The following is a 24517-nucleotide window of genomic DNA, read 5'->3' on the forward strand; positions in this document are numbered from 1 at the left end:
ATGACAGAGAAGATAAAAAGGTAATTAAGATTAAACAATGAAAAGATGTTGAATTCCCAAGTGGTTGGAAATTTCAGCACTAAGTCATTAATGTTGATTTCATCTACTTCCTGCCTACCTGAGCCACGTTCAGTTCCATGTTCTCCATCCTCATTCTAACTCCCTTTTGCAATCTGCTCATGTCTCTTCTACCTTAAGCACTCTTTCCTCCAATAAGCACTCTTTCCTCCAATATAATTACCTTTTTTCTCCCTAGCCCTACACATTTCCAAACTCCTTTTTATTTCACAGATCTCTGTTTATATATCACTTGGGAACTCTCCTAATCTCCAGAATCAGAAGGCAGTCCCCTTGCACATATTCCCATTGTAACCAACATACTTCTTACTTCTCTATCAGAAAAGCCAGTACACTGTATTTTTTGTTTATCGTTGAATCCCAACATTAATTTTTAGTTCTTGGCCCATAGTAGGTGTTCAATAAAAACTGAGAAATAAATTATAGCTTTCATTTATTTATTTTTTAAAAACAGATTTTTAGAGCAGTTTTGGTTCACTGAAAATTGAGTGAAAGGAACAGATATTTACCATATACGCCATATCTCCACACATGTATGGCTTCTCCCACTACCAACATCTGTGCCAGGGCAGTACATTTGTTAAAACTGATGAACCCACATTGGCATGTCATTATCCCCCGAAGTTCATAGTTTACATCAAGATTCACTCCTGGTCTTGTATATTCTATGGGTTTAGACAAACATATAATGATATGTATCCACCATTATAGTATCAAAGTAGATACAGAATAGCTCCGTTGCCATAACATTCTCTGTGATCTGCCTATTCATCCTTCCCCCAACCGCTGGCAACCACTGATCTTTATACTATCTCCATAGTTTTGTCTTTTCCAGAACGTCATGGTGCTGGAATTATGTAGTATGCAGGATTTCCAGATTGGCTTCTTTCACTCAGTAATATGCATTTAAGTTTCCTCCATGTCTTTTCATGGCTTGATAGCTCATTACTTTTTAGCGCTGAATAATATTCCGGCGTCTGGATGAACCACAGTTTTTTTTTATCCATTCACCTACTGAAGGACACCTTAGTTGCTTCCAAGTTTTGGCAATTATGAATAAAGCCGCTATAAATATTCCTGTGCAGGTTTTTGTGTAGACATAAGTTACCAAGGAGCATGATGCTGGACCATATGGTAAGAGTATGTTCAGTTTTGTAAGAAACTGCCAAACTGCCTTCCAAAGTGGCTGTGCCATTTTGCATCCCCACCAGCAATGAACAAGAGTGCCTCCTGCTTCCTTCCTATCCTCACCGACGTTTGATATTGGTAATGTTTTGAGTTTTGGCCATTCTAATAGGTGTACAGAGACAAATTTTTATTTCCCATAATTCCTAATATTTATATTTTCAGAGAAGGCCTATTTTGCTACAGAACAGCATACTAGTACAAGTAGAAAATTCACAAACGTGTCATGAATAGTTCAGGAATCTGCAAGGCAAGGTCTAATGAATGACATAGATAGATGCATATACTGTCACTAATATTAATCACCCACTCAGGATTCTTAAACTAGAGTATTCATTCCCTAGAAAATAATGGGGAACAGGGCAGGCTGAGAGCAAAGGGCCCATTTCTGAAGTCTCTGAACACATATAAATACAGACAGGTCCTCAGACCGCACTGTGATATTAAACTCAGTCCATGGCAGAGTGGCCATTATTAGTGCTTAGGCCATGTGGTCCTCCATTCCAGAATATTTCAAGGAACATTCTAAGTTTTTATCAGATATGAGTTAGCTGTGCATATTGGAAATTTAATTCAAGTAAACAAAGCTTTCATGTACTCTGGCTTTGAACCAAGGTGTCAGTCACTAATGGCAGTTACATTTAAAAAGCTATCAGACCTAAAGATTTGAAACTCAGAACTAAATGTATATGCTTGCACTAAGATTTTCTCTTCCTCATTGGCCTTTTATTTTGGAGGGTTTCCTCAATAACATCTTATCTCAAAATAACCTCCCTCCCTAGAATCTTCTCTAAAAAAAAAGCAGCCCTGGTGTTCGATGTCATTTTAAAAATCACATTATACCCTTAGGATCTTGTCATCACATTTTTTACTGGAATTGAGACATGTTCATCTTCATTATCCATTTCTCACCAGAACATAGAATAACATACAGTTCTCTGAATTAAGTAGAAAATTATTATATGTGATGTAAGCAAGTGCCTTTTTCAAAAACAATGCTTATCGGTGTAAATCAAATTATATAATTCCCCTGCTTAAAACCCTCCAATTAAAAACATTACCAAGAAGTTTTCCAGATTCTTACTAAGTCTATAAGGGCTACATGGACCCACATGATCTGACTTCTGCCCAGCTCTGGCTTCCTTCCTCCCTTTCAGCCCTGCCCTCTGCATCTTCAATCATGCCATCTTTGCAGTTTTTTAAATACACCAAGCTTATCCTTGCTAACCCTATGCTTGGAAAGAGCTACATGGTTAGCTCCTTCTGTATGTTTACATCTCAGTTCCAATCTCCTCTTTACCAGTGAGGTCTTCCATGCTACCCAGTTGAAATAGTGCCCACCTCTCCTCCCAGCACCACTTGCTCTCTATCCCAACACCCTGCTTTAAGAAAAATCCCATTTGTCATTATCTGAATTCAACTTATGCATTTATTTTTATCTACTTTCCCCTTGGTTTCCATGGATAGACATTATAATCCAGAAGATACAAATAATGTATGGTTTTCGTAAGAGCAGGAATTTTGTCTCTCTCGTTCACATTCCCAGAGCCTAGAACATACATAGTAGACACGTAGGAAATATAAATGAATGGTTGACTCAGTCGAGGCCCAAAGTCCTTCCTGCATCATGGCCCACTATCTTTTCACAGAGACAGATGCAAATGATGCAGCCTCACCAAGCCACAGACTTGCTTTAGTAAAAAGCAACCCCCACCCATACACTTCCAAGAGAACCACTGTGTTACAAAATACTCCTAATGTCCCACAGTCCCAGAAACACTTGGAGACCTGAGATGATAAAAGGTTCAAAGGTACGAAAATCTTCTTCCTTCCATGTCCTGGACAGCGTCATTGCTTTGGGTTTGGAAACTATTCTTGGGAATCTCATTTGGGGTCAAGATTCAGAATGTTCATGGACTTCATGAATATGCTGTGCTTTGGGCTGTACCTGTGGATGACACCAAGAAGTAGAACTGAGATGCAATCCTTCTCTGAAAGGAAGTTACTCACATTTTTTGGGAAACAAGATAAATTGAGGTAAACAATCAGCAGGAAGGTGTCATTACTAACATCTAAAACACTTTTTTCACATGACTTACATTCTGCCTGAAAGCATCATCAGCCTCAACTTGAGAATATTGAGAAGAAAAGCCACACAGAACAAGGTTCAAATCCCAGTTTCTCAACTGGAATGTTCTTCAAGACTCTCTGGCTCCAGAGCCCTTTCTTCTGCATCACAAAAGCCTCATACGAGTTGCTTGAATAGCAGCCATAAAGGGTTCAAGAGAGGGACCCAGGCAATCACACCACTGATCCCTTAACTCTTGACCCAGTCCCAACATATGCTCTATGCAGGTCGTGTTTCAAAGACTCCGTTTCTCTCACTTTATGTCATCGTCTTATCTGATAGGCTTTTGGGCTAAGCCTGGCATCTCGAGGTTTGAAAGATTCAATGAAGACTTCACTGTTTGCAGTAGCATGTTCTTCATTATAAGAACTGTGACTTTGACCCCCTGCTCTAATTTATATTACTCCTAGTTTAATTTCAAAATCAGGCACATGTTACCGTATCATTGTATTTGTGTTTGCTATGAGCTAACAAAGTCATTGTGAAATAAAGTATAAAGAAATACAATTACATGACACAATATATGCTTATTGTGGTACATGACAAAAATTGCCACAAATTTTCATGCCTCCCTATATCCATGTCCTTTGCCGTGTGACGTCTCAGCTCCTTCCAGTAAGAGGTGAATCTCTTGATCACCTTTTGAATCTAGGCTAACTTTATGACTCACTTTGGCCAATAAAATACAGCAGAAATGATAATGTGCCAGTTCTGAGTCTAGGCTCACGTTCTTGCATGTCTTTCTTTCTTTTGGACCCTTGAAATCCCCAGGTGAATAAGCCCAGATTGGCTTGGAGGTTGAGAGACATGTGGGCCATTGGTCCCACTGTCCCAGGCAACAGCCAGCCATATCCCAGAAGCCGAGATACCTAGTTGATCTGCCACTGACTTGTGATTCCTGAGGTAGCCCAGCTAAAACAAGAAGAACCACTATGCTGATTGCAGCCTAAATAAGCTGAATAAATGGCTGTTTTCTCAAACAACTAAGTAAGGGCTTCCCGATACATCTATATTCACGAAAGCTATTTCATATATGCAACACTGTAGTAAGTGACTTACTTATATAATCTCAGCCTTCAAGTTTAATACCATCTTCATTTTATACCTGACCCTTACATTTTATACCTCACTATAGGAAATGTTAGTTAGAGCTCCTTAGCCGTGAGATTTATATTTTTGTTGTTATACTAACATATAAACCCCTTCCCATTTGGCCTCCAACTAAGCAGACTAAAAAATGTAAAGCTTGAAAACAATTTTTACAAAATCTTCTTCATATTTTTTGCTTAAAAGGCAACCTTAGAACATTGAAAGGAAGAAAGAAGCTCAAGTTACACAGAAGAGCCAGCTTATCAGGGGAGGTTTGCCCATATCCTGACAGACTTTGATAAAGTGCTGAGGAAACCATGTGCCCTCTGAAAAATCCAACCTGGCCCCGTTTGCCTTAACATCCCCAAAGGTTGCTCTGTAGATCACTCGTCAGAGAGCCTTTGATAATACAAATTACTCGCTTGCAAATTTAAGGGATAGCGTGTCTTGAGAATGTCTTTGAAGGTACACAAATGAATGCTCTGTTTTTCTCACTACAAAACTCAGACAGAACCAAGTCATGGGCCAAATTCTGTTTACTCTACTTGTCTTTGTCAACGAAGCATCCTTCCCCAGGGGACTGATATAAATCAGCCTTCCTAGTGTCAGTGTGTTACAACTTCCTGCAAGGGTGGGAAAAAGGAGTATCCTCTCATGTTGGCTCTGCAATTCACAACCTGTAAGACTCAAGATCTCCAGCAAAAAGACAGTTCAGGCAGTCCAGCGGTTGGCTGAAGGTTGTATTATTTCAGGATGTTAATAAGGTGAGACAGAAGAGAAAGTTGCTCAACAAGCACATCTGTGTTCCAGAAGGAGAAATGTAAAGTCATGAATTAAAATATGTAATTACAACATTTCTACTTGATATCCAAAGAAAATAAAATGCATTTAATTTTTCTCTCACCTTGACTCCAGTTTTTGTTCTGCTTCTTGTTACTCCCAAGTATTTTATACAGTTTATCAACACCTTCTGTCCCCAAGGGGGGTGTGTGCCTGTGTGTGTGTATGAGTTTAAGTGCACACATACAGAGGTAATGGGCTTTGGGGACAATAAAGGCAGGAATGGGTGTAGCCAAAGAACGAGAGGAGAATGGACCCATTAAAGTCAAGGAAAATGAAAAGCTGTTTGACAGTAAAATATATTCATAAATGGATAACAAATTAAATTTGTGAGCCTTAGGAAAGACTCAAAATTATAATAGGCCACATTAAATTTGATTATTGGAAACTTTCAAAAGAACCCTTCTTATATGCCCCAGTTCCTACAATGACAGTTCCAATTCAATTTATTAAATGATCACTCTATAGGATTGGCCCTCAGCCCAACTGACACCTGCTGCATCTCTGCTTTCTGGTGTTGAATATGAATTAATGTTCTTCATTTATTGTACCTTGTTTATTAAACTAACCTTCTGACATTTCACCAGTGCTCATTAGGGTAAAAGTCTGTCTCCTACTCAGAAAGGGTAGCTTTGTGTTAGATGAGACTCAGGCTGGTTGGGTTCAGCTGTGGGGCTCCTTAACAATTGTGGGAGGGAAGCAGTGGGTCTGAAAGTTCTGGTGGGAGACAATACTGAAATGTGGGCAAAGGAGACACTAAAAATTACCCTTCTGGTCTGTTTTGCAAACTATTTGTATGGTCTCTTTTAAAAGGAAAAATTTTACATTTTAGGATTTTCAGTGTTTTATCATTTTACTTAATTATAAAAATTCTTATAGGTACTGAACACATGTACACACCTGTAGTACAACTCTAAATCCCAAAGAAATAAGCTATACTAACTATAAATTCAAATTAGCAAAAGTAATCTAATAAGGATGGCTTTGTTTTCCTGAAACAGAGTCATCTAGATTGATTTAATAAGACAAATACATTTGCATGCTTTATGTCTCATTTTTTGGACTTGATTCTTTTGCTTTTGATAAGGTATTATTTAAGACATTATTGTAATTTTTCTTTAAAAAATTAACTCATTTTAAACCAATTAGGTTCATGGGCCATTTAAAACTGTGTTTCAAAATGCAATACTAGCAGGAAAAAACCCATTGAATTCCATTGAATAAGAAGTTTTCTACTGTCTTTTTATAACTACCTGTACTGTCCCCTTATGAACTGCTCCATGTGCTTGAGTGCAAAGATGGGTGCGAAGTAACATGTTTGCTAGCCACAGGGTCTTGACGCTGACCACTATGACTGAGTCTTTTTGAACAAGGCATGACTAGGCTGCCAATTGCTGAGGGTATTCAATTTCTTCACTATTCAGTTTCCTCATTTAAATTGTGAATTCTGCTTCTACTCATCATGCTATGATGCCTTTTGGTCTTCAGTAGTGCTAAAGGGATAGAAACACAAATGCAAATTCAGACATAGAAACTGAGTAGCGGAGCTCAATTGCAAGGTAATTGTTTTATGTCCAGAATTGCTTGTAGTAATGTATAAAGTTAAAAGCCAAAACTGCCACAGAAATTCTGCATGTCAGAGAACACATCCATGTTTGCACAACATCTTCCTAGTTTATTGTTTTGCCTGGGACTATTTGACCTTGTTAATAGATTCGTCTAAGCACAGTTAATAAAATAACTTTTTGGCACTCAGAAATGTACTGTAGAGGGCTCTTATAATGGGACTATGGGACTGTGGAGAGATAAGCCTTATAAAAGCATCTGAGCATCATAGGTAAAAAGATTTTCTTTTTGCTAAGGTGTGCTCCTAATTGAATTTTACTTTTCTGCTTTAGCTAACAAAGTTTTTTTTTTTTTTTTAATGTAATGACTTAAAAATATATCATTACTTTTAACTTAACATATGTGCAAACCAACATTCATAGTTTCAAGTTTACGTGTTTCTGGTCAAGCCAGAGGCTGCTCCCTTGCAGCATTTTAATACCTCTGGTGGAAAAAAAAAATATATATATATATATATATATATCTTTTCTTGTTTGATACAGAAAAGAGAAAAGAACAAGATTAAATAAAAATGTTTTATGCCCCTTTAAAAAAGTTAACCTGAAAACTCAAAAGTTTATTTTGATTTCTGTTGGATAGAGACTATCACCCAAGGGATAGTTTTGCCAACAAGGGCACCAGAAATTTCTATTAAGTACCTTATTTCATGAGGTACTTCATTTAATTCCTGAAGACAGATTTCCAGTCTGTACAAGTACCAACACACATGTATTCATACTTTCCGCACAGCTTGCTGAAACTTAGGTGTCAAAGTCTCCCCCAATAGATTACTCTTCTGTGAGGGAATATGCAGACTTGCTAGTCCATGGGCCATTGTTTCCTAGCACTAAGCTGAAATGATTCTGCCAACCGGGACCCCAAGGATATCAGAGATTTCATCATCTGTTGCCTGGCTGAGCTGCTCAAGGTCATTGACTAACTTAATGGCTCAGAAGATTATTGCAATCCTGAAGGAAACATTCCAGGACAAGTCATTCCTATTTATAGAAATAGTTTAAAAATGTTCCCAATAGAATGGCAATCATTAAAAAGTCAGGAAACAACAGGTGCTAGAGAGGATGTGGAGAAATAGGAACACTTTTACATTGTTGGTGGGATTGTAAACTAGTTCAACCATTGTGGAAAACAGTATGGCGATTCCTCAAGGATCTAGAACTAGAAATACCATATGACCCAGCCATCCCATTACTGGGTATATACCCAAAGGATTATAAATCATGCTGCTATAAAGACACATGCACACGTATGTTTATTGTGGCACTATTCACAATAGCAAAGACTTGAAATCAACCCAAATGTCCATCAGTGACAGACTGGATTAAGAAAATGTGGCATATATACACCATGGAATACTATGCAGCCATAAAAAAGGATGAGTTTGTGTCCTTTGTAGGGACATGGATGCAGCTGGAAACCATCATTCTCAGCGAACTATCACAAGGACAGAAAACCAAACACTGCATGTTCTCACTTATAGGTGGGAATTGAACAATGAGATCACTTGGACACAGGAAGGGGAACATCACACACAGGGGCCTATCGTGGGGAGGGGGGAGGGGGGAGGGATGGCATTGGGAGTTATAACTGATGTAAACGACGAGTTGATGGGTGCTGACAAGTTGCCGGGTACAGCACACCAACATGGCACATGTATACACATGTACGAAACCTGCACGTTGTGCACATGTACCCTAGAACTTAAAGTATAATAAAAATAAATAAATAAAAAAATAAAAATAACAAAATAACAAAAAAAGAAAATATGCTTCAAAACCAAAAAAAAAAAAAAAAATAAGTTCCCAATAAACTCTTTACTCTGTCTACTTGACTTAAAATGTAATACTATTGCTCAAGTATTTACATATATATAAATTTGTGTGTTTGTATCTGGATAGGTAATGATTTGCACTTTACGAACAAATCTTTGGTTTGCTTCTTAGAAATACATACTCATCATTCTACCAAAAGCCCCCTAAAATTTATTTTTTAAAAAAATTGTGGCAGAGCCAGCTAGTTGTCCTCTACTACTCATTTTCACCTTTTCTGGTAATATAATTTTCAGCAGACACAAGACTGTCCTAAATAAAGAACATGTTGCCATGTTACCCTGCCTCCCTTGCAGCTAAGTGTAGTCATGTTACTAAGTCCTGGTCAATGAGAAGTAAGCAAAAATGTTAGAGCAATTTCTGGGACCCTCATATGAGAGTTGGCTGACACATGCTCTTTGCCTTTTCAATGCTTCACCCTTCCTGCTGCCTGGAAACAGACGCCACCTTGGACTATGATAATGAGACCACACTATACAGGTAACAACATGGTGAACTATTTTCTGAGGATTTCCAGGAGCAGATCCCCCTTACCCACCCGGTGCTGCTTTTTTCCACTCTTTTACACGAGAGAAACCCACTCATTTTTCTTGAGCTATTTTGTTTAAGATTGTTAATTTTGGATTTTTCTGTTCCTTACATACAAACCTAAAATTACAGAATGCAATTTGGTATGAAGCAAATTACTTAACTCCCCTCTTCCCCCACTCACCGCCCTCACTCTGTCACCCAGGCTGGAGTGCAGCGGCACAATCACAGCTCACTGCAGCCTCGTCCTTCTGGGCTCAAGTGATCCTCCCACCTCAGTCTCCTAAGTACAGGCACGTACCACCACATCTGACTATTTTTTAAAAAATTTTTTATAGAGACAGGATCTCACTATGTTGCCATAGCACTGATATGGATGATCACACAAAGATATACTAACATATAAAAAGAGAGATTACATCTATGCATGAACAATAAAGAATTTATAGCGCATGCATATTAAAGCTAGGTAGATCATTAGATAGAGAACAGAGAAAGAAACTGTGTTCCAAATCTGCACAGGATAGGGTGAGGGAAGGTCAAATGTTAAGAGCTGTTTGAACAGCTTGGTGGACTAAAATGAGATAATCCAGACCCATAGTCTCTTGGGAATAAGCTTAGAGGTTGAAAGGAAAGAGCAGACGGAGGGGGCTTTGAGAAAGTATGTGGATCAGGCTGACAGCAGCCCAGCTCACTTTCCACGGAGCTGACTCAGCCTGCCCTGCTCCACCCTAACCTCTGACCTCCTGTGCAGTCGCACAGGGAGGAAAGCCCTGGGCAACTGTACTTCTTGTTCCTTTAATGCCCTTACTGCAAAAATAACCTCCAGCTGCTCCAGTAGTGCTAGAGGCCGTGGGGAAGAACCCGACTCCACTCTCAGAGCCCTTAGAGGGAAAGGCAGCCCACTCAAGCAAGCATCTGATGCCTGAAGATTCCTCTTCTTTCTCTGAGTGTGGCAGCTGCAGCAAGAAAGGAGACCAACATGAGACTTGGTAAACACATAGGAATGGCAGCAGAGGAGGTAGCCATTCCTGGGGGCCCAGGCTTCCCCCGGGAGGGTGTGAAATTGATATGGGCATCGAGCTAAAAAAGTCCCTGGAAAGCCCCCACCTATGGGGAGGTTGGGATGAAGCTGGAGCAGGCTTCTATCTCTCCCAGAGTCAACACCAGGAAGGGACAGCTGGTGTGACCTGGGCACGATAACAGGAAACAAAGCTGAAACTAAAGAAGCAGGAACTGGAGCCTAGAAATGTCAAATAAGTGTAGAGAAGTCACAGGGTCCACTGGAGACTTCGGTGGGATACAGGAAGGGCTAAGCAATTGTCCAGATAATCCAGACGAAATACAGGTGTTTACAATTCTGAGCTATTTCAAGGTCAAAGAAGTTTATAGAAGTTGATTCAAGTCTCTGTCTCATGATTTTCTTAATGGGGCTCGGATATATTCCTCTCTGCAGGAGTGACACGTGTGTGCTCCAGCACGTCTTTTTAATATGGGAGACTCCTCCAGTTTTGGTTCTCTAGTCTCTCATGCTAAGGACATACATTCTGGCAACTCTTTACGTTTCTCCAGCCGATAGTCCCCTACCCACTAATTTGCACTGCTTCTGTGGAAGTGGCCAGTGCGTTTCTGCCTGGTAGGCAGAGGAGTACTCAAAAAGCAGAGGGTGATGCAAGGCCACCCAGCAAGGTGTTGGCAGAGTGCCTGATTCGGGGTTCCTGCGTCAGCCTGATAAGCCCTCCGAAGCACCACGCTGTCACTGGAGGGTAGGGCTGGGGTTGTTGAGGTCAGGGATGATGCTGATGCAAATGCTGTTAACCAGACTCAGCCGGTTTTTACACGAATTCATCTAAGTATCTAGAGACTTGATTGTCTTTTCTCTCCTCTCTCCTCCTCTGTTTGGTCAGCTTGTAGCTTTGAGGCACCAGGCCACCTGAGCACATTCTTTTAGATTCTCTCCAACAAAGATATTGAAGAGATCCCTCATCCAATGCTATACAATATCAGATCATTTATCTGTCCACTCCTTACCCCAAACTAAACTCTCTCAAGTTTTCTGAAATAAAAAAAATACATTTACCAAACACATGCATCGTAGGTATCATGAGTGCAATGGGATGAAGAAGATGCAATGGCTATCTTCAAGGAGCTCACATTCTATTCGGAGAGAACACACATGTATGCACATCCACACATGCACAAAGTAACTGTTCAAAGACAACAACCAAAGCGACGCAATCAAGGCTTCGTGTGTCATTTTTCCAAGTGGATGGACAGGGATGGCTGTATTATTTAAACAAGGCAGAGAACTTCAGCCTGTGGCGTAGAGGAGGAAAGACAGCAGTAATCAAAAAGGACTGTGATAGGCTAATGTCGAATTGTATCCCCCCAAATTCATGTTGACGTCCTGACCCCCTGTATCTCAGAACATGCCCTTATTGGGAGACGGGGTCTTTACAGAGGTAATCAAGTTAAAATTGAGTTCATTAAAATGGGCCTAATCCAATATGACTGGTTGGGGAAATCTGCAAAGAGACACATCCAGAAAGAAGATGGCCTTCTACAAGCCAAGAAGAAAGGCCTTGGATGGATCCTTCCCTCACAGCCCTCCATAGAAACCAAACTTGCCGACACCTTCATTTCAGACTTCTAGCTTCCAGACTCCTGAGATGATACCTCATCATTCAAGTCACCCAGTGTGATAGATCACAGCAGCCTGAGGAAGCTAATATGGCTTGACACCAGGGTTAGCTCTGAGAAAGCAGAGGAGGATGGGGAAAGGCTTAATGTTGGAGAAACAGGACAAACAAAATAAACCCATCCAAATGCCAAGTATATTCTGAGAAAACCAGTTTACCTGAAGCGAAGCGTTTATGTGGGAAAGTGGTCGAGCATAACGTGTCTGTAAGGAGTCCTCAGGTCTGTGCGAGCTAGGCTGTGTTCCAGGCTGAGGAGTTTACGATGCGTTCTAAAGGCAGAGGGGAACTGTGGTGGCACTCAGAAGCATGTCATAAGACACAGGGTGTGTGAAGACGATGGTGAGCAAGAGGATTGAGAGACGAGCATGCAGAAAGGACGCTCAGTCACAAAACTAGTTCTCAAGCTTGGCTGCCAACTAGAGCCACCTGAGGTGACAGGCTGATACCAGCCCCCATGATTATCCAGGCCTTAATCCTGGGAACCTGTGAATGTTTGTTTATGTGGCCAGAGACTTTGCTGATGTCGTTTAGGATCTTGAGAGGAGGAGAGTACCCCAGGTTATCCAGGTGGACCCTAAATGTAATCACAAGTGTCCCTCTAGAGGGAGGCAGAAGGAGATGTGACTTACCCCAGAGGAAGAAGGCCGAGTGACAAGGGAAGTAGGGGGAGAAAAGGCAACAAGATGGGGCTATGAACAAGAATGGGGAAAGAAAGCAAACACATTCTCCACTAGAGCTTCCGAAGGACAACACCTTAATTTCAGCCCAGTGAAACCCATTTTGGACTTCTGGTCTACAGAACTACAACCATAGGAAAATAAATTTGTGTTCTTTTAAGCCAGTGAGTTGGTGGTAAACTGCTACAACAGCCATAGAAAGCTAACACACCTGGGGAGACTTACAAACATCTGTGGCCTCGACCCAATCTTGGAGGGGCTGAATCTGTTCTGAGAGTGAAGTCCAGGCTGTAATGTCTCCCAGGTGTGTGGCAAGGTCAAGGACCTTAGGAGGCTGCAGTCCAAGTGTGAGGCCACAGGAGCCCGACCAGTGGGAACTGCCAGAGAGAGGAAGAAAGGAATGCAAAAGGTATCACGAACAACACACTGGGACCAGGAACTACTCGGTTACTTCATTTAGGGAAAAAAGCAAGAGTCAAAAATGAAATGGACTCAGACTCTGTATCTGGAGAGCACCAGACCTTTCATACCGGGGAGGAAGGGCAGGTAAGCTGAGGTGGAGGTGGGCCTGATTTTAATTGTCTGTCTGGGATTGTCCAGCAGGCAGTTGTAGAAACATGAGGTGAGAGCTGCAGAGAGAGAAAGCAGGCCTGAAGGTAACATTGGAGCATCATCAGCAGAGATGGAAGTTGAAGCTTGACCATGAGTGAGATTTCCAAGGGAGTTTTAAAATGAGAAAATGAGAGTGAGGAAGAACAGAACCAGGCTTCGCATACCATTGTAAAGAATGAGATGAGTAAGCAGACGGAAGCAATAATCAGAGAGGCAGAGAAGTACGACAGAAAAGCTCGGTGGATGTGTGGAGAGGGAGACGACAAAGCCACATGCTACAGAGAAGGTCAAGAGTAGGATGACTAAGAAATGATGGCAGATTAGAGGCCATCGGTGACCTTTGAGAAAGCAGTTTCCCTGTTGTAAAGAGGTGGGGACGGATATCAGATGACTGGTCTATAGGAGAGAGTGGGTGGCGAGAATGTGGAAGCAACAGTAGAGGCTACCTTTTGGGTCCCCGGGAATGAAAGCAAACTGAGGAATGAAGTGACAGCCTAGCAAACTAGACACAGAGCTTAGCGGCATGGGCTTTACAGTCAGACAGACCTGAGCTACCCCCAACTCCTCCACTGTGGTACCTTGAACAACTCTTTAACCTTGCATAGACTCAGTTACCTTGTTCATAAGATGGCACAATAATTAATGCCTACACCAAAGTGTTGTGAGAGTTAGATGAAATACAATAGGTAAATTGCCTATTTTTACTGCCTGGCACATAGTAAGTTCCCCAAACTGATATAGAAATGAATGGATAGATAGAGGCAGGGATGTATAAGAGCTCCGGAATCCCAGTTTCCTATAAAATGGGTTGCCAGGTAAAATACAGTATTCAGTCAAATTTTAACTTCAAAACAGAAATAATTTTTAGGATAAGTGTGTTCCAAATATTGCATGGACCAAACATATTAAAAAATTCTCTGTTACTTGTATCCATTTTCTAATGCTACTGTAGCAAATTATCACAAACTTAGTGGCTTTAACACGACACAGTTATTGCCTTACAGTTCTGTAGTCCAGAAGTCTACTATGCATCTCACTGCATAAAATCAAGGTGTCAACAGGGCAGGCCCCCATTCTTTCCTGGAGGTCCTAGCAGACAATGTGTATTCTTGCCTTTTCCCACTTCTGGGGCCACCCACACTCTTCGGTTCATGCCCTCTTCCTCATCATCAAAGCCAGCAATGTTACATATCTCTGCTCCTTCTTCCTCAGTCAGATCTCTCTGTGATTGCAGTTGGCAAAGATTGTCCACTTTTAAGACCTTATTTGATTAGATTGGGCCTACCTGGATTATCCAGGCAATTCTCCCCATTTCAAGGTTCATATATTTAATCACATCTGAAAGTCTCTTTTGCCAAGTAACATAATACAGTCACAGGTTCCAAGGATTAGAATGTAAACATCTTTTGTGGAATATTATTCTGCCTACAATATTGTTTATACAAAATTCAAATTTAGCTAGGTAACCAGTTGTCTCTTTGCTAAATCTGGTAACCCTACCTATAAAACTTTGATTATGTGAAAGGAAAAATACTAATTTTCCCTTTCGACAGAGTCTCAACTATACCTTTTATTAATTATTTCCATTCTATGATTCCTCCATATGCATCTTCCTCTATGCTGTGTTATGTGTGTTTGTGTTTCAAATTTTTTTTTTTTTAAATAAAATTTGAACCTTGAACTCCCAGGCTCATGTGATCCCCCCACCTCAGCATCTCAAGCCTCAACTATACCTTTTATTAATTCTTATTTCCATTCTCTGATTCCTCCATATGCATCTCCCTTTATGCTGTATTATGTGTATTTGTGTTTCAAATTTCATTTAAAAAAAATAAAATTTGAACCTTGAACGCCCAGGCTCATGTGATCCCCCCACCTCAGCCTCTCAAGCAGCTGGCACTACAGGCATGCACCACTGTGCCTCATTAAGTTTTTCTTTTTTTTTGTAGAAATGGGGTTTAGCTATGTTGCCCAGGCTGGTCTCAAATTCCTGGCCTCAAGCAATCCTCCCACTTCAATTTCCCAAAGCACTGGGATTACAAGCATGAGTCACCACACCTGGCCTAACGTTGCACATTTTATGGAGGTCTGTAGCTGTTTGTAAAATGCATATGTGTGTGTAAAGAGAAATTCTGTATCTTGACTTTCGTTAAGTCTAAACGAGATTTAGACATATAATCAGAATTAGGAAGGGAAAACAGAAACCACTCTAGGTATTTCAGGCAGGAAAAGAATTTAATACAAGGAATTGGATGCATACAAAACTCCTGTAAGGGCTATGAAAGGTCAAGGGTGAAAGGTCAGGGAAAGAAGTTCAGCGAAAGCCACAAACTTTCAAATTTGCTGCTAGCTTTCAGAGACAGAAGGTCTCAGGGACTACAGGAAACTGCCAGTGATGGTATCATCTGCTTCTAACACTGACGTTGATGATTCACAGGGAGATGTCAGGGAGCCAATACAAAATCTGGTATTTGCTGAAACCCACACGTTTGCTCTCTTCTGCAGAGTAGCATTATGTGGCTTCTACCTCTCTTGTACCTTCTTAATCTCATGTCAATATATGACCTGGAAATCTGTTGGCAAGGATGCTGGAAAATGTGGTTTCCAGGCATCCAGCCCCCAACAATAAAAGGGAAGAAGGTAACAGAGAAGCTGGCAGATACAGCTAAAGAAAGAAATAACTCCAAAGGCTGGAAGGGAGAAAACTTTTGCCAAAGGAAAAGGTAAAAAAATTACCCATGCATAGATTCTTGATTATTGTAAAATATCTCCCACTCTAAGTCTTCTGTACCATATGCAACTTCTCTTTTAAGGTGACACTTTCAGCCGGGCAATCCCAGCACTTTGGGAGGCTGAGGCAGGAGGATAACTTCAGTTCAAGAGTTCAAGATGAGCCTGGGAAATCTGGTGAACCCCCATCTCTATAAAAAATACAAAACTTAACAGGACATGGTAGTGAGTGCCTGCAGTCCCAGCTACTTGGGACACTGAGGCGGGATGATTGCTTGAACCCAGGAGGTTGAGACTGTGGTGAGCTGAGATTCCACCACTGTACTCCAGCCTGGGTGACACAGTGAGATCCTGTCTCAAAAATAAATTTTTTAACATAATACTTTGTTAATTTGTTGTGGCTGCCTCATTGTTTTCTGGGCTTAGCCTAGCCATAAGATTTCATTGACTATATACTCTTGACCATCAGAATTTTGTTTTTCACATTTAAGGTACCATCATGTAAAGAGAGAAATCTTGATAAATATGTTTGTCTCCCGGGCTAATTACCAAACTGTAAGAATATGACCGTTTTATTATCTATTGTTGTGAAACAAACCACACTTTAAAACTTAGTGGCTTAAATCAATAATTTACTATTTCTCATAATCAGTGGCATAGGAATTCAGGCAGGGTTCAGCTGGCTCTTCTGTTCCAGTGATAATGGCTGGGTCCCTCACTCAGCTATATTCAGGGGGTAGCTAGCTGGGCTACAAGATCTAAGGAGGATTCCCACACCCATGTGGTGCCTTGGTGCTCCTCCATGTGGCTTCTGTCCATCCGTGTGGCTAACTTAGGCTCTGCACAATACAATCTCAGACAGTCAGGCTTCTTACACTGTGTTTATACACACACACACACTATACACATGTGCTACTGACAATCTGTTAAATGGTAGTAAAGCCCAATATCTTTTATTTTTTAATGAGCATAAACAGAAAGAGAAGATCTTATATTGCTTTTACTACACTCCACTGTGGCGATCATTAATCTACTTTTCCATTCAGTCTCATCATTCCTTTCTTAGTTTTCTTGTTAACTCCCTACGCTGATCCCTTCTACCTCCCACAAGGTGACACGGGGATCTTATTCCATCTTTGTATCCTCTTCCTGTTGGCTGGATTTTTCAAATATATCATAGAACTTGGCTTTGTTCCACACTTCACAGTAGGTATCTAGGAAATATGTATATCATGTACTTAGACCTGAGCATTGTGAGAGCTTACAGCTTGTAGTTGGGTAAAGTGGATTTGTTCTTTTATTTTGTTTTGTTTTTGTTTGTTTGTTTTGAGACAGGATCTCACTCTGTCACCCAGGCTAGAGCACAGGGGCACAATCAAGGCTCACTGTAACCTTGTTATACTCAACATCCCAGGCCCTCCTATGGCCTCAGCCTCCTGAGTAGCTGGGACCACAGGCGTGCACCACCACACCCAGCTAACTTTTTAATTTTTTGTCTAGAGAGGGTCTTGCTATGTTGCTCAGGCTGGTCTCAAACTCCCAGGCTCAAGCAATCTGCTCACCTTGGCCTCCCAAAGTGCTAAGAGTACAGGCAAGAGCCACTGCACCTAGCCTGTTCTTTTCTAAATGCTGTCAGCTACACATTCAGATCCCTGACACTTGTATAGATGTACACAGATACTCACACATCCTCATTCCTCTAAAAAAATCATTTGGGAATTAAACAATGTTAAGAATCATTTGTGTTCTCACATCAAGTGGAAGTTTGAGGATAATTTTAAACTTTTAGGAGGCGAGTATGTCGTTTTCATCTTTGTGTCTCCACATCTTTGTGTTCTACCACAAGGACTGGCAAATAGTAGGTGCTTAATAAGTGTTTGTTATACTGAAGCCTGGCCATTTCCATTTAACTAACCCAGCACATATTGCCCCCCCTCTTTTTTTTTAGTTTGCAAGCTGAAATGTACAATTTGTTTTGCAAATACTTATTAAGAAATTCAGAGACACACAGTAGATGCTTTTTTTTTTTTTTTTGAGACAGAGTCTCACTGTGATGCCCAGGCTGGAGTACAGTGGCACAATCTCGGCTCACTGCAACCTCTGCCTCCCAGGTTCAAGGGATTCTCCTGCCTCAGCCTCCTGAGCAGCTGGGATTACAAGCGCCTGCCACCACACTCAGCTGACTTTTGTATTTTTAGTAGAGATGAGGTTTTACCATATTGGCCAGGCTAGTCTCGAACTCCTGACCTCAAGTGATCTGCCTGCCTCCCAAAGTGCTGGGATTACAGGCATGAGCCACCACACGTGGCCTAGTAGATGCTTTTTTATTTATATTTATTTATTTGTTTATTTTGAGACAGTCTTGCTCTGTTGCCCAGGCTGCAGTGCAGTGGCACAATCTCGGCTCACTGCAAGCTCCGCCTCCCGGGTTCATGCCATTCCCCTGCCTCAGCCTCCCGAGTAGCTGGGACTACAGGTGCCCGCCACTACAGCCCTGCTAATTTTTTGTATTTTTAGTAGAGACGGGGTTTCACCATGTTAGCCAGGATGGTCTCGATCTCCTGACCTCGTGATCCGCCAGTCTTGGCCTCCCAAAGTGCTGGGATTACAGGCGTGAGCGACTGCGCCCAGCCGATGCTTTTCATACTATACAAATAAAACTCAAATTGTCACAGAAAATATTGGATAGAAAATGAGGCAGAAAAAAATACTGACCATTGCACTTATAAGTGCTGTATCCTTTTAGTTATGAATACAAATTAATTTTCTTCTAGTCTTTAAAAAATTGTGCGTGGGCGTGTGGAAACAGAAGGGAAGGACTTGAGGCACAAGCCAGGATGGAGGGATTCTAAGTAACCCATTGTGATCCCCTACACATGTGTTGGCCAGGATGCTCTCCAAACAGGCCTCAGTAGAAAAGAAGGAGCCCAGCTTCCTTTCTAATCAGACCTGGAGCTCCTGTGTGCAAGCCCCAAGGTCCAGGCTGCCTGCGGGCTCCTGATAGCTTAGGCAGAAGCAAGGGAAAAGCTGATAGTGAGGCAGAAACCCTGGGAACCGCTAGGCAGCCTAGGGCCTCCCTTCTGGGCAGTTCTTGTGCCAGATGTGATGCACACCTCAGGGGCCTGAGCCAGGGCCAGGGAGGGCCTCTCCCTTTTTCCATCATGTCTAATTGAACCCAGTTCCTGCCTGGAGCCTCTCAGCTTCAAACGGGGGACTGAACAGTTTGCCGACGTGACAGTCCTGTGGCACTTTCTCAGCAGTATTTTGAAAGAAGCACTGGAGGCAGCGCCTCACGCTGAGAAGCATGAAACAGGCGCAGGGGTGTGTGTGGGTGTGGGCTTGGAAGGGAACCTGGGCTCTGACTGGATGCCATTTGTTTCTTTTATTTCAGGCTGCTGTTCTTGTTGTTTTTATGAAGACATTTTTCTCTCACAAATGCAAAAACTCGAGCTGTGTGGGCCATCAATTTCTGCTCCTTCATACAGACAAATCCGGGCTGCCTGGTGGCTCGGCCTTCCTCTCCTGGGAGGCAGCCCCGACTCACCTCACGGGGTGCCCATGGGCCGGCCGGCAGGGAAGGGAGGCCTGTCGGTGGCAGCTTCTGGGGGTGCTGCCAGAAGGCACTGGGTGCTTACCCTTAATATTGGAGAGAAAAAAAATCAGAATATTGCTAAGTAGTTTCAAGCCTGTCTAGCAGTCACAGAAGAGACATTCCTGTTAGATTTTCTGAGCTGAAATCTGTGTTCCCTAAGTCAGGCCCTCCTTCCAAGTCTCAGCCCCTCCACTGCGAAATGAAAAGGCACAGCTAGGGGTCTCTCATGCCCCGGTTGCTCCCACTTTCGATCATCCCATGACCTCCTCTGGACTGGGAATGGTGGAGGTCATTAGAAGCCTGGAAAATCCAAAAGAATGGAAATCTCCAATATGTTCTTTTCGACTTAGAGAATGTGTATCTAAATACTGAAGCCCCACACCATCAAGAACTGACCCAGAAGCTTCCCCTGTGTCTCCATCCTGCCCCCTGAAATCCTGAAAATGTCTCTGCTCGCCTTTCTAAAGGAATACACATCACCGTTTCTGCATTGGCTGTGCTCCCATCCCACCCCCGGCTTCTCTTTCTCATTTGTCTATCTAATCTGTCCTGTCTCTGACTGGGAGAGTGATGCTTGGTTTAAAAGACATCTCTGCAGGAAAAGCTCAAGAGGAAACAGAGAGGCTAGTCCATCAACCATGTTTCAAAATAACCAAGGTGATACACATAATAACATCATGCCAGCTGGCATTCTGTGGCTCTTACAGCTCCGTGTAGGTAAGACAGGTATTCATATCCCCACTGTACAGATGCAGATACTGACTCCACGAGATAATTGAGTTGCCCACATTTTCAAGACCAGTTAAAGGTAGAATGCGAACTGAAAACCAGATCTTCCGAGTCTTAGTGCCCCATTCGCAGAGCTGTTTAAAATATGGATCATCTTTCTGGAGGAAACAGCTTTACCTTCTCTGCTCACTAGTTCTTGGATTGAGAGGGTGGAGGAGTGAAAGAAGCGGGGAGAACTCATCCCAGAGTTAAAACTTTTTTCAGAACCATTTGACTCTTGCTCTGCAATGCTTAAAAGCTGCTTCTGCTTCTAGGATTTACCCAGAAACCCGTCATCACAAAACCAGTAGCTCCTTTTGTCGTATGTCCCTACTCGAAAGCATAGAAGCAGGGGTGATCATCCAATTACAGGATCAGCTTTCCATTGTCCAAGATAATAAAGCCACAGCATTCATGGGTTATGACTTGGATGGGCACCCGCTAGAGTGGCATCCTCTTGTTGGCCATCTTCCCTGCTCTGATCACATCGTTTAGTACCTGTGGAAATGTTGCAGCTCTTGCTACTGACTAATGGGAGTATTTCATGTTGAACATGAACAGAGAGAAACTAAGAACTTGAATATTACAACTGGAGTATGAGTTTGGAAAATATTTAGATGTTCTCATTTATTCTAATTCAATACTTTAAGAAATGGCATGGCTTCAGTTCTGATTCTGCACAATTTACTGGTGGATTTATGGGGAGGAACCCATATGGATTTGTTTCAAAATTTAGCTTAAACTATTGCTGACTGGTTTTATTTGGGGTTCATGTCAAGGTTTTTCTTCACGGTTTTGTTTTGTTGAGGTCCTGGGAAGGTCCATGAATATTTGGAGCATGAAGTAGATCTGTTGAAAACAAAAACAAACCTCAAGAATGCTACTATTTTTTGAAAAATATTAAACAATAGGCTTCTGATGTTCATTATTTAAACAAGATGAACTGAAAGAATGTCAGTCCATTTTGGATTGAAAAATTCCAGGTTCTTCTTTTTTAAAGTTGGAAAAGCATCTCCTTTATAATGGATTTTTAAACCCAAAGCATACCATTTCATCCTCCAAAAATGTAACTGACACCTGAGGTTGGGAGTTCAAGACCAGCCTGACCAACATAGAGAAACCCCGTCTCTACCGAAAATACAAAATTAACCAGGCCTGGTGGTAAGCACCTGTAATCCTAGCTACTCAGGAGACTGAGGCAGGAGAATTGCTTGAACCCAGGAGGTGGAGGTTGCAGTGAGCCAAGATCACGCTACTGCACTCCAGCCTGGGCAGCAAGAGCGAAATCCCTTTTCAACAAACAAACCAAAACAAAAATGTAACTAATGTGAACTTGGAACTATTGTGGCAGAAACAGTTTCCGGTTGTGCATTTTGGAGGGACTGGTGGGGGAGGTTTTTAGAGAGGTCACGTTGAAAAGTCCAAAATATCCAAGAGTGCTCAGCAGAGCTTTTCCTGTAACTTGGAGGTACATAAAGCTGAAAGGCAGAACATAAAGAAGAGGTGCCAATGGGAATTCTATTTTAGGGGCATCTCTACCCTTCACCAAATGGGTAATTTTTAGTACACTTACCAGGTTATATTACTTTGCCAAAAGCAGCGCAGTGATTTTGAGTATCTTTTTTTTTTTTTTTTTTCCACTTGGTTAACTACTTCTAACCTAATGTTTCTAAACTGCAAGAATTCAACCAAATGCTTTAGACTATGAATACCTCTTTACCTTTCTTCATCACACACACACATGCTCATTCCCTAATGGCAACCTTCTCATTCCTTTTAGCCTTCCTTCACCCCAGTAAAGCTGGTCATTTGGATATTATCTTTAACTGAATTGTTTCATTTTTGTTAAAAATTATTTAATGCAATCACAGAAGATGTCAATTTATTAGAGATCTATTAAAGTAGCAGCTTTTAAATCAGATGGATTTCAAAGGCTCTCTATGCTTCAGTTTCCTCATCTAAAAAATGCACAACGTAATAAGACCTTCCTTAAAGGAGGCTAAGAGAATTACAACCAGAAGATGCCAGTGAAACCCTTAGTAAGTGTCCAATAAGCAAACGATCTGATTGTCCTAAGTTCAAACAGGCATCTTTCACTGTTTGGACCAGGCTTTGCTGGGGTGGTAGCGGGAGGTGGGGACACTGAGATGTGTGTCCCTGGAGAACTCTGAGAAGGAGTGGGGCAAGAGCTCAGTAGCTCACTCTCAGGGAAGCTTCCAGTCTCCTTCAGCTTGTCATGACTGCAGAACCATGTTTTCACTTTCAGGTCAAGAAACAATGTCTTCAGTCTCCCTTTCTCCTGTGTCTACGCCTTAGCTTCACATTGGCCCAGAGCGTCCTCCTTCAAGTCAATTCAAATAGTTACATTCAAGTAGCAGACAAAAGCAAGCTTTCTCTTCGTTCGTTAAAATTTTTAAATTGTTTCCTTGTGATAAAATACACACAACATAACTGTTACCATCTTAAGTATGAAGAGTACCATTAACAATGTGAGTGTTAAGTATACTCACATTGTTGTACAAGCAATATAATCTGCAAAACTCTTGCATCTTAAAAAACTGAAACTCTGTACCCATTAAACAACTCCTCATTTCCCCCTGCCGTATCAGACTCTGACTGTTCTTGATATCTCACGTAAGTGGAATCATACAGTGTTTGTCTTTTTGTGACTGGCCTGCTTTACTTAGTATGGTGTCCTCAAGGTTCATCTATGTCGAAGCATATGTCAGAATGTCCTTCCTTGTTAAGTCTGGATAGTATTCCATTGCATGTGTACTTCACATTTTATCTACTCGTCTATCAATGGACACTGGGGTCGCTTCCATTTTTTTGATTACTGTGAATAATGCTCTATAAACGTGGTGTACAGATATCAGTTGGAGTCCCTGCTTTCTACTGTTTGGGGTATATATTATACCTATAAGTGAAAATGCTGGGTCATATGGTAATTCTCTTCAATTTTTTGAGGAATGCCATAAGTTTTTCCACGGTGGCTGCACCGTTTTACATTCCCACCGACAGTGTTCTCTTCACTTTTATGAGGTGGCCACTCTTTCGGAAGGAGAGGAACTCTGGGTAAGACATGTGTCTAGAAATAGAATAGGATCAATCAGCCTTGATTCACGGAAGTATCCTGTTCCAGCAGCACCTTGCCAGGTGAAGTGAGTCACAAGCTCCCTTTCCGTTTCATTGTCACTGGGGGAAGGAAGTGATAGAGGTGGCTTCCAGCCATGCTGGGATCCCACGTGTGTTTGCTGCTTGAGGAGGGACTTCCCATCTCTCCCTTGCTCTCTTTTCACATACCTACTCTAGGGCGCCTCTGACATAAGCCCACCTGCAACTTCTTCCAGGATCTGCTTCCACTTTGCCCCAGGAGCTACTTTTCCCTTTATCGTTTTCTTTCATAGGATCTGAAAATGGTCTAGCAAAAGGTTGTTTCTTTGTTATTCTCATGTTCTCATGTCCATGTCAAATAGGGAAAATGAGGAAGTTAATTGCTGTCTCTCTCAGGAACTCAGACCAACATAAAAATAAGACTCCTGAACTTAGAGCCTGTTTTGTCCACAAGATTATCCAACCTGCAACAAGCACCAGAGCTTGCCTGAGATCCTGAGATCCTAGCCAGCTGGGCATACACCAAGATCTAGCATGGAAGAAGTGAAGTCTGCATCAGGATTTCAGAGAAGAAGGATCAATGAACTAACCTTAGCTCCTCCCTTTCAAATATCCACCCAGAAAAACAAAAATCTGTTCTCACCCTAGGCCACAAAGCTTGATGCTTAGGAGGCAGGCAGCTTGGGGGTGTGTTTCGCCACCTGCTGGTTGCATGACTGTGAGCTCGGGACTTCGCCTCTTTGTGCCTCAGTTTCCTTCTCTGTAAAAGGAAGACAAGAATTGTATACCTTTTAGCATTCATAGCAGTTTTATCACCTCACAATAAATTCACACTAAAGGCTATTAATCATCCTAGCATGAAAAAAGAGAAGGATCTTCAAAATTCAAATTTGGTTCAGTATTTAGGTTCTTGTAAACAAGTCCAACACATTCTCCTCTGCATCTTTGTTCAAGCTGCTTGCCTCTGCTGGTTCTCTCTCATGGTCCTCCTCCCGATCTTCTGCATCTTTCTTCTCTTTCTTTTT

At 41.7% G+C, this 24517-nt stretch overlaps 1 long non-coding RNA gene across 1 annotated transcript; it reads right to left on the reverse strand.

The window, feature by feature from the left end:
- Positions 1 to 498: 498 nt before the first annotated feature.
- LOC135971110 (uncharacterized) lies at positions 499 to 24302 on the reverse strand. The gene is made up of 2 exons (XR_010587192.1): positions 24136 to 24302; positions 499 to 3211 (listed from the first exon to the last, which is right to left on the reverse strand). It is a non-coding gene; the product is annotated as an uncharacterized lncRNA (long non-coding RNA).
- Positions 24303 to 24517: the final 215 nt, after the last annotated feature.

This window comes from Macaca fascicularis, chromosome 6 (genome assembly GCF_037993035.2).
Source record: "Macaca fascicularis isolate 582-1 chromosome 6, T2T-MFA8v1.1".
Lineage (NCBI taxonomy): Eukaryota > Metazoa > Chordata > Mammalia > Primates > Cercopithecidae > Macaca > Macaca fascicularis.